The 16199-nt window shown below is 40.9% G+C and overlaps 1 pseudogene; it reads right to left on the bottom strand.

The window, feature by feature from the left end:
- Positions 1 to 477: 477 nt before the first annotated feature.
- LOC117211845 lies at positions 478 to 5422 on the bottom strand (annotated as a pseudogene).
- Between the last annotated feature and the right edge of the window lie 10777 nt (positions 5423 to 16199).

Below are 16199 nucleotides of genomic sequence, written 5' to 3'. Positions count from 1 at the left end.
ATACAAAAGTCATAAAAGGTTTACGTATCTACACGTATATTTACACTGTATGAACGAGCATTACAAGCATGCATTATCGACAAATAGATCCACGTTCGAGATAAGAGTTCCTCGTTGATTCTTTCTCATGGTATAAATAACGAGAAATTATCAGGAAGTATGTAATAACGTTACAGTAAAACTATTCGTATTTGTTAATTTTACACGCATGTATAACAGCTACAACGATAATCTTCGTTAAATCTCTCGTCGTTCGTCCAGTCGTATAATGACCGTCGGGTCGAGCCTGGGACGCTACTCCAGTCGCCGACGGGGCCTGGGGGCTCCGAAACCCCTGTGTCGTAATTTTCTTTCCTTTATTAACTTTATCCTTATTTTTAACTTAAGAATGCCCTTTTTCGTAGCCGGTCGTCATAATATCTCACAGTAAACCTTCCAAATATATCCCCTCATAAACCAACAAGACTCGCCAAGTCGTCAACAATCGACGTCCTTATTCTGTTTTGCTAATAGAATTTTTTTGGTTTTTGCAAGCGACTATCGTGCTAATTTATGAGCAATCGCTTTCTCCGCAATGTTTGCATTTTCCGAAGCTTCTGTTTGTGCAGCAGCTCTAGTGTTTTGTTCTCATGTTTTTGTTCGAGTTATTCTAGTTGGTGCATCAATATCAACAGCAAGTTTTGGACTGTTCATGCCTGCCTGTTCAAATGCCTCAATTCTTTTTTTTACAGATACCTTGATATATTGATCCAATAGAGAATTCGATTTATACGTGTTTCTTATTTCCTGGAATCCTGTAATTGTATTCTTTTCCCTCGGAGATGGTTTTGTTGGAGTATTAAGTATCGAATCTTCGCTCGATGTCATAGATCTGTTCTGCAGTTTTTGTCGTTTTTTAATTCCTTGTTTCTTAATATTTGCTTTAGACTTTTTCGCTTCAGGGGATGACTCATCTTCTGTGAGTAATTCATCAAACTCTTTGTTTGTCATCGTTTCTTTTATCTGCTGCATCTTATCCTGCAATGTTATTGACGACGATGATGTAAATTTAGGTTCATTATTTTTTCCTATACTACTAGTCAAGTTTTTATTAATTACTACAGTTTCGTTTAATTTTATTGGTGATAAAGATTCTAATCTAATCTTCTGCGTACAAGTAGAATTGATGTCCATCGTGGAATTCATAAGAGAAGTAAATATCTCAAGTGCATTCTCGCACATTGAAAGTTCTTCAATATCATTTCCTGTTGGTGCGATTACTGTATCATCAATAGTATTAGAATTTTTACTCTCCGTGTTTTCACTCTGTGAAAAAATTCTCTTTATATTACTATTTCTTGTTGTCATTGAAGACTTTAATGGTTCCATCTTTTCTGGCTGTATTGCATCTTCCACTATAAAAAGATGATCCTGTGAATGTATCTGTGAAGTACCAGCGATCCTCCTTGAAATTGTTTCGCTTAAAACATTCTTTTCTGTTTTACTATGTTTTGTAGGACCTTGTGTGTTTTTTTTTCATCTGAACTACTTCTACCCCTTTCATTTTTTTTTAGATCGGTTTCCACATTTCCTCTAAAAATTTAGAATGTATTTAACAACGTTATAATAATATCTATATGTCGGATTTGCACTGGGAGTAGGGTTGTGGGCGTCAAATGAATCTTCTCGAGAATTAGCCATTGGTACAGTACACACAGGTGTAGTTTATTGCAATGATAGAATAATTACAGTCTTGACAATTGATCACGGCGGTTCGGCACTCGCGACACTAGTGACGATGGTCTCAGGCTCAATAACGAATCCGCGGCCAACGGGATGACAAAAGAACGTACTCACAAAGTCTAAGTCTGGTTCTTTGTTAGTAAAACGTGAAATAACCACTGATCGCGAAGATGTTACTCTTTAATCGATGAGATCGCGAGCGAGAATGCCTTTCCCGTTCCGATGATGCCGCAGAGGAAAACTATCACGGGGTGTGTCTAAGGACACGAGATCATCGGATCCGTCGGGTATAGCCCTCGTTCCGAAAGTAAGGGAAATTGGCGTCGCTGTCAATTGGTCAGTTTGGGACAAAGACTGTCTGTCCGTTTGGAAAATCTTAATTGCCGGAAAAACCCAGGTTTTATAGCGGGCCCTCGGGCTAACTGGACCTGTGCTGTGTACGTGCCTCAACATCAGGTATTCATTGTCCGAAGGAACCGTTGGAATGTTTTACTGTCAAGTACCTCTATTGGTATTTCTTTTAATGAGGGTCATACTATAATTCCACACCTTTGTTAGGCGAAGCGCCCGTCCCGTTGACCGCGGCTACGTTCGGCGACGGATGGTCGCCTTGAGCCCAAGTTTATTATCACAAATCGCAAACAAGTACAATTGGGCAGGATGACGGCAAATTGTTTAATTACGACTGTAAACTTCAATTACAGTTTTACGGATTTTCCCGAAGTTCCAAAGGGAAGGCTCTGGTGTCCTTTCATCTCCGACATGTATATTCGATATATCTTTGGTAATCATTGCTTTAATCTCATTCTTTGATCTAGTACTCATATTTAAAATCTACAAATAAATTCTTTATAAGTATTTAATACATATGTCGGAGAAGCGTCAGGAGTAGGGTTGTGGACGTTTGATAAATCTTCATTGGAATTGGCCATCGTTGGGTTATAACGAAGGTACGGTCTGTTAATACGAGTATGGATACTACCGACTTGACAATCAACCGTGGCGGTTGGACACTCGCGATACTAGTGATGTTGGTCTTAGGTTCAATAACGAATCCGCGGTCAACGGGATGATAGATGTACGTGCTCACAAAAATCTAAGTTGGACTCTTTGCGAAAACGTGGAATATCCACCGAGCGTACAGACTCTAAGTAACTCGCTAATACGACCTCACGAGAGAATGACTCTCCGTCGCGATGATGCTGCAGAGGAAAGCTATGATGGGGCGTGTCCGAGGACACAAGATCATCGGATTCGTCGAGGATAGCCTTCGTTCAGAAGGTGAGGGAATTTGGCGTTGCTACTAATTGGTCAATTTCCATATCGGTGGTTAGAAAAAGATGCTAGCCGCCCTCGAGGGAAAGTTGCTAGTGGGAGACGCCGTTTGTTGAAAAATAGGGCTCTCCTATCTTCCCGTAGCTGGGACAAAGACTGTTTGTTTGAAGGACTTTAGTCAACTAAATTCTAAGATTTATGACGGGCCCTCAGCCTAGCTGAACATGTACTGCGGAAACGCATCTACATCTGGCAATCATCTTACTCGAAGAATAGGGTCTGCGTGTGGCGAGCTACGGGACAGAAACCGTTTACTGTCGCGTGCCGCCACAAATATTTCTTTTAAGGAGAGCTATGGATTTACTCCATATCTTTGTTAGACAAAGGATTCATCCCCTGAGCGCGGCTACGCTCGGCGACTGGCTGTCGCCTCGAGCCCAAGCTCACTATCACAACTCGCGAACAACTACAATCGGATTGAGTAACTACAATTGTTTAATCACAGCTATAGTGAACTCTAGATTACAATGTTGCGGGATTATCCAAAATTCCAAAGGCTCCGGTGTTCTTTTCATCTCCGACATATACATTAAACTACACTTTTTAATAATACATACCATAATTTAATATTGTGGTTGAAATTATGACATATATAAAATTAATACAAACACTTAACTTAGAAACATATGTAAATTATATAAAAAAAAATATTTATATGGAACAATAGTAAAATAATGGAGTAACGTTGAGAATAAAATCTAGTTTAATTATACATATATACCCTTTTAACAATTCCGTTCTTATCAATTTTATTAAATTTACAGTGAAGCTTACAATTACACTGATGTCAATGAATATTAACGTATATGTTTATTATTACACCAAATAAAAATGAAAGTAGTCTAATGAAAAATACAATATACTTTAATGGACATAAAACTAGTAAATAGCGAAGCATTTATTAATATTATTATACAGTACTATATTATATTATTATAATATTTATTAATATTTACTTACCTTTTACGTTTGCACAAAAACTATGAAATTTTAAATATAAACATTTATAACAGAGATAAAGCAAGTCACAGAAATTAGCGTCTTTCAATGGCAAAATGCGTTCAAGGAAGTGAAATGATAATCTCCGTTTCGCGTCACAAGCGGAATTGTGCCAGTTTTGGTCCTTGAAATTACATGTAGCGGCACATGAGCTAGAGGACAATTCAAATCATGTTGTTGTTTTTTTGCCTTGGAGTATCAATATCGTTAGGACATACATAATGTAATAGTAAATAAACTCCAGGCAAAACAATGTCGCCGCTACGTGCTACTGTCGAATGAATACGAATTTGAATTTTCCGACTCTCCCCCGACCAGTTTAACTACAGTTTAACTACACCAGTTTAAACGGATTCAAATATATTTAGAATAAATAAAATAAATAAGAATAAACATAAATACCGTCGAGAGGCGCGCGTACAAATATATTCGCGAAGCTAGGGTATGATCACTCGCGAAAAACTCGATAACTATAACTCGGATAATGTCTCGGATAATAACTCGTAGATATTGATCGATAATTCGTATATACTCTGTATATACTAACTCTCTCCTGATCGCGTCCGTTTATTTATATTGGGGGAGGGGGGGGGGAGTCAGAAAATTTGAATTCATCTTAGATCGACGGTTGCCCATAACGGTGACTTTGCTTTGTTCGGAGTTTACCTATCGATATTTTTCGCCACGTCCTATGACTCATGTGCCGCTGCATCACCCCCTACCAGTGATAACGTGATTATTAGGTCATATTCGTAAAAAAATTATTTACACTATTCTCGCAAGTCGTCGCAATTTTAAAAGTTGAACATATACAATATATTCTGTGTCCGACAATTTACGGTTCTTACACGAAACCTGCCTGAAACCAATCGCGAAAACGGACTCTTCGCGCAGACCGCGTAACGTACTCATTCCTGGTGTTTTCTTCCGCTATTCGATTGTTCTTGTTTGCATCGCTTTCGTCGCGGGCGTTCGCTTAACCTACCGGAATCAGTACGTTACGAGATTCGGCGGTTTTTTCCTCTAAATCGTCCGGTACTACAAACGCGGGTTTTAATCGGTCTATGGACACGTCGCGATTACTTATTTTAATAATATAATTTTTTTCATCCCTTTTTACAACTTTAAACGGCCCGTTGTGCCGCGGCTGTAAAGAGCCTTCTATCGCGTTATAGCGCAAGAAAACATACAGCGATGATTCTAGTTCTTTAAAAATGAAAATATTCTTTTCGCCATGACGCGTCACTGGGTATGGCCTGACCTTCTCCATCCGTTCTTTTAGCCGGTTCGCGTATTCCGAGTTGGCCCGCTGCTTGGTTGCTAAGAAACATTCCGCCGACAATCGTATGCCGGTGCCGTAAGTCATGTCGGCTGCCGTTGCATTTAGGCCCTCCTTTATCTCGGTTTGAATGCCTAATAGTACTATCGGCAGAATTTCGACCCAGTTGTTCGTATCGTGTCACTCGATTGCCGCTTTCAGTTGTCTGTGTAGGCGCGGGATGATAGGCCGTCGTGCCTAAGTGCTTGACACCGAGCAACCGGCATAACTCCTCAAACAGTCGCGATTCAAATTGTCATCTTTGGTCGGTCGTTATTTTTAAGGGGACGCCGAAACGAGCTATGCAAGTCGAAAGGAGGGCCGAGGCAACGGGTGGCGCTTCCATATCAGCAATGGGAACGGCTTCGGGCCAACGCGAAAAACGATCGATACTCGTTAGACAATATCGACAACCTCGCGAATATTGCATGACGATAATGTCTAAGTGTATGTGTTCGAACCGGTCTGCTAACGTTCTTAACGTTCCGACGTGTGAGGATACATGCCTGGTGACTTTGCACCTTTGACACGGTATACATTGTCGCGTCCACGTTCGACAATCATTATTGATGGACGGCCAGACGAAACGCGTCGTCACCAATTTTTTCGTAGCTCGTATCCCCGGATGGGAAAGCCCATGCAGCGACTGAAATACAGTGCGTCGTAACGATTTCGGTACGTATGGTCGCAGGATTTCGCACGTACCTTATTGCGCGGATAAACACATATGTCGGCACCAGTGCCCACTAAAACCGAAATGTTCGTCAGCTTTTCCTTGACGCAGATGCGGCGGATTTCCAAGCCGTCGTCGTATGTCGCGTTTACGGACGGCTGGTCGCATTTCCCTATTTCCAATTGCACGGGGATCGACATTTTCGCGCGCGTTCTCGGAATGTCTGGTTATAATAGCACAGGCCGGAATCGTACGTTCTTTCTCGCGACCTCGATCTACTCCGACTTTTCAATCTCGATCGCCGACGCGAATAATGGTTGATACTCGTCGCACACATCTGAGCCATCAGTTGGTTCATCTGATCGCTTAACGTGTTGAAAACGGCGAGCCATGCTTGCTTCGATGCTTCATTTTGCGCTGGTGGATCGGTTATTATTGCGACTTTCTTTTGTTCGGAGTTTACCTATCGATATGTTTCGTTCATCAAGGCGGTGTCCGTGTTGCGAGGCACAACAACAACATGAGTCGCTCTCGATCCGCCTCGTCCTATGACTCTACCGACTATCTACCGAGTATTGATCAGTTACTCACAAGTTATCAGCGAGCGATTATACACTGTCTTAGCGAATCCGTTAGTACGAGTGTCTTTGCGAACATTATCTGTTCTTATTTATTTAATCATTTTAAAATATACTTGACGGTTTCTACAACGGGCAATCTCGTCTAATAAATCTCACGATCAACCATCCTCTACACACAAGTCCTCTAAATACATAACGACTTTTCAGTTCAATTTGGATCATTGCATTTAACGCCATCTATTCTCCCGGGCGCGTCATTTTTCTCTAGAATCTAAATTGCATCCGATGTAATTTGATTAGTCGAACAATTATCAATTTCCATAATTGTATCTTCACGTAAAATAATTTTCTGTTAGCGTCCGCGGTTGTAAAAATAACGATCAGGTATTGAGATATTTATACAATGGTATACTAACTGTTACGTCGCCTAAAACATTTGCACTCCAGCCCTCGCGACCGGACAACGTCCATTCGACTAAGGTAAACTCGTTCCTATTATTAAAATCAAATATGGTCCAAGCTGAACCGATCAGCACATTGCGGCGGAGACGAAGCGCCTTAGTCAGCCGATTTGCAACCACGAAGCGTCAACTCGACGAATATGAAGCGTCTGGACGGGTAGACAAGAACTTTTTAATAGCTTGCCGTAAATCGTTCGACGAGAATGGGAGGAAGATCAGCGCGGTTAAAGATGAATTAGAAGCGTTAGATGAGGGGGAAATTGCTCGTGCAGATTCTTTATCGCAAGATCGTCTGGAGATTGAAATACGGATCCTAAATCTCTTTGACCAAATACCAGCAATAACCGCTTCGCCAACAAAAACACGCGATACATGCGGAAAACCGGAGCCGACACCAATCACTTTACCAGAGGTCCGCTTGCCCCAATTTGACGGTACCTATTTCTACGACACGTTCTCATCCACAGTGGACCGCAATGAAAATTTAACAAAGGTCCAAAAGTCCCAACATCTACGCTCATCTATAACTGGACGGACCGCACGAAGTATCCAATCATGGGAACTCACAGAGGCCAATTACTCCATCGCGCTTAACACCTTGAAGGAGAAATTTAATTGTTCCCTCAGGATCTGTATGCGTCATTGGGAATTGATGCGCAGTTATCCCGAAATCAAAAAGGAAACTCCAGAAGCCATAGAGAATTTGCTAGAAACCGTCAACGTTAATCTCAAAGCGCTCGAAAAATTAAGACAACCTGTAACATCAGATGTAGTGCTTATCGAGTTGCTCGCGTCGAAATTACCTTCGGCCAGCATGCATAAATGGCAACGCACGTTTCAAAACCAACAAGTGCCATCCTATCAACATCTGATGGATTTTCTCAAAACGGAAATCAACTCCTCTCTAAAGCAAAGGAAACAAAAGGGTCAACCCACAAACATCATCGTCACCGACAAAACACACCGCATGGGCGAACCTTTACCACAACCAGCAGGACGCTGGTGTGTCCGACCTGCAACGGACTCCACGAACTCAGATATTATAAGGTCTTCAAAGCCAAATCGGCTACAAAACGTTTTCAATTCATAAAAAAGGCATCGCTATGTACAAACTGTCTAGGCAGAGGACACTCGAGGACACAGTGTACAGCGAGTTCGTGTCATATCTGCTGGCAGCGACACCATACTGACCTAAACCGACAACAAACACAGGCAGTTTCACGGTCGTCGAGCGGTTAGTCGTCGGGCAGCCGTTCATCGAGCGGTCGGTCGTCGGGCAGTCGTTCATCGCACAAACGATCCTCTAATGGACAATCGCCATCTGGATCATCGAAGTCGAGTTCGTTCCACCATGCGTGACGGACATCCGAATCTTCACAGAAACATACACCTTCGGCTCCAAGAGATACGAAAGTTCATGCTTCGTATGAGTCACGCCCATCACGGACCAAGGGCACCGTCTCAAACTCCTCGTCTAAATCCCAACCGGAGCAAAACTGACTAAAGAAACAGACCACAAAAAGGGGGGCCGAGTTGACAAACACATCTCCAAACGTCACACTGCATCATGATCTGCTGGTCACAGCACAGATCGATGTGCTAGACAAAAGAACATTACCAATCCGAGCCGAGCTAGACATTGGATATAGTATAAGTCCGTTGCAATGAGTAGACTCGCCTCTCTTTATCGCCGATTCCAACGCGACAAGCAATTCGAAGCCGCGTATAGTATGGTGATCCAAGAGTATGCAGACTTGGATCACATGACGAAGATTACGCACAACCGTCCCTCAAACAATTGTTATTATTTGCCGCATCACTTCAACAACGTCCCCCCCCCCCATTTTATGTGATCAACCGCCGTGGAGGTCGTTGGCGGCCCTTCATATTCGCTTTCTCGTTGTACCATTCCGCAAGACTTTCACTACGCGGTACGGCTCAAGGAACTTTGACTGCAACTTCAGCCCAGGACCACCCTACGTCCTCTCGACCTTCACTAGATCCCCTGTCTTGTATGTTGTCGCCTTCTTGCGCCTCTTGTTAAACGTCCTTCGCCAACAAGAGGCCAGATTGATATCTCGTATTCGCACTACCTCAAATTTGCTCGTAGCCGCCTTATTCTCGCTTTTCCTTCGCGTCTTAGAACTAGGCCTTGTCTGTTCGACTCTATAGTTTGCAGGATACTCTGTACATTCTACGAAAACTTCATCGCAACCATCCGTGTTGTTTCCACCCGACGTTACCGCGGTTATGTTCATCGCAACCGGCTCATCTCCCTCTGCCTATCGAAGATCGAGGGCCGAGGATGCCGAGAGCCCGTAAAAGGCCTGAGGCCATTCTTATCAAAGTAGGAGAGGGTAAGGAATGGCTGCAAGTTTACAAAGAGTTAATGGTAGCGAAGGACATCCTAAAGGAAAGATCTGGTATACGAAGAACAAGAGTTGGTGATATTTTGATAGAGATGAGGACTGACAGCGATGTGGAAATTGCTGCCTGTTGAAGTGATTACCACTTCTAAGAAAACTCTACATCTGGCCTTTTTAGTTTTCTCAAGCACTGAAGCCATCGACAGCGCGTAGACAAAAGACTGCGACGAAGTCAGGCCATAAACAGTAGACAGGCGACGTTGGCTTCGGGGTTTTTCAGTTATTAGGTAACACAGCTAGCGTGCGGATCTGGACCAGCTCAAATTGTATTTTTACTTATTACACTTCTATTTAAATATATTTTCTACCTTACAATTTATCCACGTGTTTTCTCTGTTTACACACCGAATAACCTCAACAGGTTATGGGCTCAGGGCTGTAAATTGCAAGGTAGCAACGTGAAGTGAATAAATTGTTAAAGTGTTGTGCTTTGTAAAATAAGGGACAGTGCTAAAATGGAATCAGCAAGTGCGAAGATCGAGATGTTACGCGGCGAAGAAAATTGGCTCCAGTGGCGTTTTGTTATGCGTACACTTTTGGAGGAAGATGACGACCTGATCAACGTGTGTGAAGGGAATTTGTGTCATCCAGGTAACAGCGCGGAGAAAGAAATCGCTCGTGGAAGATTTTTGAAAGCAGATCGATTAGCGAGAAAATTAATCGTGACCTCAGTAGGAAAGAAACCGTTGGATCTTCTTTTATGTTGCACGACAGCACATGAAATGTGGAAAAAGCTGAATACAGTATACGACATGAAGTCGGATGAGAATTTAAATATGGTCCAGAAGCAGTTCTTCGATTTTAAACGGGAAGAATCTGAAAATGTCTCTTACAACCTATCAAAGTTGGAACTCATAGCGGCGAAGATGAAAGCCCTTGGGAGTGAAATTGGCGAGAAAATGCTGATAACACGCATTTTATCGGTGTTACCAAACAAATTCGATCATTTTCACAGTGCGTGGGATTCCGTGGAAGAAGAAAAGAAGACCTTAGACAGGCTTAGTACCAAGCTGATGACGGAAGAAATTAGATGGAAGGAAGACGACCAGGAAACACCGGTGGCACTGGTAACAAAAGGTAATAATTATAAAAGGGAACAGCAGAAGCAGTCAAGTAAACGTGAATACGAGAAACAAGGACCAAGTTGCTTTAACTGTGGAAAAGTTGGCCATCTAAAGAAGGATTGCTTTAGATGCTTTATATGCAAAAGGAAAGGCCACACCAGCAAAAACTGTTTTAAAAATAACAAAAGAAGCAACAGTAGAGACAACCAGGAACCTAGAAACCAAAATCGGGATCACAGCGGAATTGGTCTATTAGGAAGTACCTCAGCGATACAAACGGCAAACCCTGATGTTTGGATAATCGACTCAGGAGCTACGGATCACATGACAGGACGACGGGAATGGTTCAGCGTTTTCGAAGAATTCGATAACACGGTGAAGGTAGAGATCGGCGATGGTACGTTCATGGATGCGTGCGGCAAAGGAAAAATCAGAGTAGAGACTTTTGTGGACGGCAAATGGGTAACATGTACAATGAACGATGTTCTATACGTACCAGGTATGAAAAGAAATCTGTTTTCGATTAGATCTGTCGCAAGAAGGGGCATAGATTTTTGTATTTCAAAGGAAGGGACCAATTGCATATTTTTACAAAATCAGAAAATAATAGCAAGAGGTTCTGTTATCGGAAATTTGTATAAAGTAGATATGCGAGTTATCATACCGTCAGTTTGTAATTTTAGCAATAGAGCGGAGTCAAACGCGGACACATTGCAGTTATGGCACGAACGGCTATGTCATCAGAACATCAGACATGTTAAAGAATTCTTAAAGAATTCAAATATGAAAGTTGTAGAGGATAATAACTTTTTCTGTGAAGGTTGCGCGTACGGGAAACAGCATAGATCGAGTTTTCACGAGAAAATCAATCGGGCGACTAAACCTCGCGAAATTATTTATACGGATGTATGTGGACCTATGGAAGTCGAGTCATTAGGCAAGAAACTGTATTTTCTGACATTTAAAGATGATTTTTCAAAATTCACAAAGATTTACTTCTTACGACGTAAGTCAGAAGTAATTGAAAAACTAAAAACCTTTTGCCTAGAAGTTGAAAATCAATTTAAGGATAAAATTAAAGAAATTCATAGTGATGGAGGGAAAGAATTCCAAAATAAAGAAGTCAAAGAATTTTTAAGAAGTCAGGGAATTAGGCACACGATTAACGTCCCATACACTCCTGAACAGAATGGTGTCGCAGAAAGGGAAAATAGAACAATAGTAGAGGCAGGTCGGTCGATGCTATATTCGAAACCAAATCTACCGCTGTTCTTATGGGCCGAAGCCATGAACACAGCAGTACATGTCATGAATAAGACGGGGCCGACAAGACAAGATAAGAAAACACCATATGAACTGTGGTACGGGAAACCGCCGAATTTAGAAAAGTTTAGGGTTTTCGGTACTGAGTGCTTTGCTCACATACCTGCGGAGAAAAGGACAAAACTTGACAAAAAGGCTAACAAAGGATATTTGGTAGGCTATTTAGATGACGGACGAGGGTATCGAGTGTACGTGCCGACAGTAAAAAATGTAATATTAAGCCGTGACGTAATATTTAAGCCTGAACTAGAAAATGCGAAATTCGTAAAATTAAGTTTACCGAAAATTGTCGAGCGCGAAGATGTGAGTGCGCAGAGCGATAGAGCATGTACGTATGAAAGTGCAGAGAGTGAACATGAAAAACAACCTTATGGAACTAGCGACAATGTGAGACAATTGAGAGATAGAGATAAGATCAAACGAACCGATTTTTATGGTAACCCAGTAACGTACGTAGCGAAAAAATTACCGGTGGATTTTAACGAAGCGATGAGATCCGAAAAGAAAGAGTTATGGGAAACAGCTATGAATGATGAAATGAAATCGCACCATGAAAATAAGACGTGGATACTTGTAGAAAGACCTAAAGATCAGAAGGTACTTAGCAATAAGTGGGTTTTAACGATAAAGCTAAATCCGGACAACTCGGAACGATACAAAGCGCGACTTGTAATAAAAGGGTGTTCACAGAAAGAAGGCATAGATTATAAGGAAACATATAGTCCCGTTGCTCGGTTTGACACAATTAGATTAATGCTCAGTATTGCAGCCAAAAATAATTTACACCTCGGACAGTTCGACATTAAAACCGCATTCTTATATGGAAGTCTGAAAGAAGATATTTATATGAAACAACCTAAAGGTTATGATGATGGTACAAATCGGGTTTGTAAATTGCTAAAAAGCCTATATGGCTTAAAGCAGTCTCCAAGATGTTGGACGGAACGTTTCACAAAATTTATCTCGAACTTAAAATTTTATCAGAGTAACGCAGATCCTTGTTTTTATATTTATACAGAAGACGACAAATTAATGTTGATGACCATATACGTAGACGATGGACTGGTAGCAGCTTCAGACGAATCTTTAATTGATAAATTCTTCGATGATTTAAATAAAGAATTCAAAATTACGAGTTCGAAAGAAGTAAAGAGTTTTCTTGGACTTGAAATTAATAGATTAGAAGATGGTTCAATATTCATTCATCAGAGTAGGTATATCGAAAACATATTGGAAAAATTTAATATGAATGAGGCAAACAGTGTTTCTACACCTATCGAGACTAATTGGAACGAAAGTAACATAGGCGATAATGATTGTAACGCACCATACAGAGAAGCCGTAGGGAACTTAATGTTTTTACAAACCGTAAGTAGGCCAGATATTAGTTTTGCAATAAATATAGCGGCGAGACACTTAGAGAATCCAAACCAGTATCAATGGAAATTAGTCAAACGAATTTTGCGCTACATAAAAGGGACCGCAGACATGGGACTCTTATATACAAAAGCAGGCAGTCTCGAAACCTTTAGCGAAGCTGACTATGCAGGCGACAAAGAAACAAGAAAGTCGACATCAGGCGTTGTATGTAAGTATGCGAATGCGGCCATCACATGGCAATGTAAGCGACAACAATGTATAGCTCTATCTACGACCGAAGCTGAATATGTCAGTGCAGCCTCAGGAGCGAAAGAAATTATGTGGCTAAAGAAAATATTTCTTGAATGTAAATTAGAGATCCTTAAGTATATGCTATGTGTAGACAATACTAGTGCCGTGAAATTAATTAAGAATCCAGAATTCCATCAAAGAAGTAAGCATATTGACGTAAGATATCATTTCTTGCGAGATTTATACAATAGAGGCGAAATTGATATAACGTATGTAACAAGCGAAGAGCAGTTGGCAGATATATGTACAAAGGCGTTGCCAAAACCGAGATTTGAATATTTAAGGAAAAAGTTAGGTTTGAAAAGTAAAAAAGATATTAAGAGGTAATTGTTTGTAAACATGTAGAGTTTTTAGGGAGGGTGTCGAAGTGATTATTACTTCTCAAAAAAAAAGAGGAAAAACTCTACATGATCTGTTTAGTCTTCTAGTTTTTTTTTGTGTAATAAATTAATTTGTATGGAAAAGAGAAAGGCGGCTGGCAAATGTACTTGAGAAGGCATTGACAAATTAATTTTCAGATATTTACGACAAGAGTTAGAAAATATTAAGAGATAATTTGTAAATTTGAGATAATTGTTTGTAGGGATGTAGAGTTTTAGGGAGGGTGTTGAAGTGATTACCACTTCTAAGAAAACTCTACATCTGGCCTTTTTAGTTTTCTCAAGCACTGAAGCCATCGACAGCGCGTAGACAAAAGACTGCGACGAAGTCAGGCCATAAACAGTAGACAGGCGACGTTGGCTTCAGGGTTTTTCAGTTATTAGGTAACACAGCTAGCGTGCGGATCTGGACCAGCTCAAATTGTATTTTTACTTATTACACTTCTATTTAAATATATTTTCTACCTTACAATTTATCCACGTGTTTTCTCTGTTTACACACCGAATAACCTCAACACTGCCAATAAGCTAAATGAGCTCATAGGCGATAAGGTGCGAGCGACGCCTTTACAGGATAAGGTGTCGACCGAGATCAAGGAGGTGAATCCCCTGGTGAGTAGGGAGGAACTTGTTGAGGCCCTGATAAAAGAGCTCAAAATTAAAGATGGTGGAGAGGTGGAAGTGCAGATGATGCGAAGGGCGCCATGGACACGCAATCGGCGATTATCGTCCTGCCAAAAGCGTATATCGACAATAGTGGCAATAACATCAAGATCAGGATCAAGAATTGCTACACTCGAGGTAGAACTCTGGAAAAATACATTAGAAACAACAACCTCAATATATTATCCACAGGAAGACAGACATATTGGCCGACAGACCTGAGCAAAATCCCTGACCTACTCAGTTTTGCAGTTACAAGGAGACTAAACGCAAATAAACTAAAAATAACACCCAGTCTCGAGCTTAGCTCCGATCATACACGCATAATAATTGCATACAGATACAAACCAATACTTTATAGCAATCCAGAGACACCACGCAACAAAACCACCAAATGGCAAACTTTTAAAGAAATAATCGAGAGCAAAACCAACTGCAACATCCCATTGGAAACACCCGAACGCATCGAACAGGCAGTGACAACATTGACAGAAACTATCCAAGAAGCAGCATGGGCAACCACTATACCTGAAGCAACCAACAGACAAACAAAAATAATTCCAGTAGACATACTTGAAAAAATTAGAGAAAAAAGAAAAGCGAAAGCAAAATGGCAAAAACACAGAACAAAAGAAAAAAAACACCTAAACAAACTCACAAAAGAAACAAAAAACAAAATAAAAGAGCACAACAACAACGAGTTCACAAAGTTCATCGAGTCACTATCTGCTCACGAGAACTACAACTACTAGCTATGGAAAGCCACAAAAAGAATAAAGAAGACAACAAAAATGGTACCAGCAATCAGAAGAGCAGACAACACATGGGCAAGAAGCAACGAAGAGCAAGCTGAAGAATTTTCCAACTACCTGTACAACACATTTACACCACATAATATCAACAACAGCAACACTCCACTATACAGCAAATGCACAGGCTCATTAACGAAATAATACTAGCATTAGAAAACAAACAATACTGTACAGCCCTCTTATATGGACATAGAGAAAGCATTTGACAAAATAAACCACGAAAGCCTATTACAAACAATCAGGAAACAATTCCCGGAGCAAATATACCAGTTAAGAAAATCTTACTTAAGCAGCAGGACCTTCGTAATAAAAATCAAGGACACATACTCGGAAGTTAAAGACATCAAGGCAGGGGTTCCGCACGGAAGCGTCTTAGGACCAATACTATACACACTATACACGGCCAACATACCAACAACTACCAATAGCAAAATACTGCCAATAACAAATTACTACAAGAACATGTCACAAAAATAGAAAAGTGGCTGCAAGATAAACAAATAACAGCAAACCCCGATAAATGCAACCATATTACATTCACACTGCGAAAACAGGCACCACCAAACATCCTACTGAACGGCACGCACATACCGCAAACAAGGCAAGTCAAATACCTAGCACTCCACCTAGAAACACAACTCACATGGAAACAGCATACAAAATCAATAATAGACAAAATACAGACAACAAGGAGACAAATGCATTGGCTAACAAGTCGAAAATCCAAATTAAGCATAAAAAATAAATTAAAAATATACAAAACGATCATAA

Source organism: Bombus bifarius, unplaced genomic scaffold, assembly GCF_011952205.1.
Source record: "Bombus bifarius isolate JDL3187 unplaced genomic scaffold, Bbif_JDL3187 scf7180000008250_frag, whole genome shotgun sequence".
Taxonomy (NCBI): domain Eukaryota; kingdom Metazoa; phylum Arthropoda; class Insecta; order Hymenoptera; family Apidae; genus Bombus; species Bombus bifarius.
This window is presented reverse-complemented; position numbering and strand designations above follow the sequence as displayed.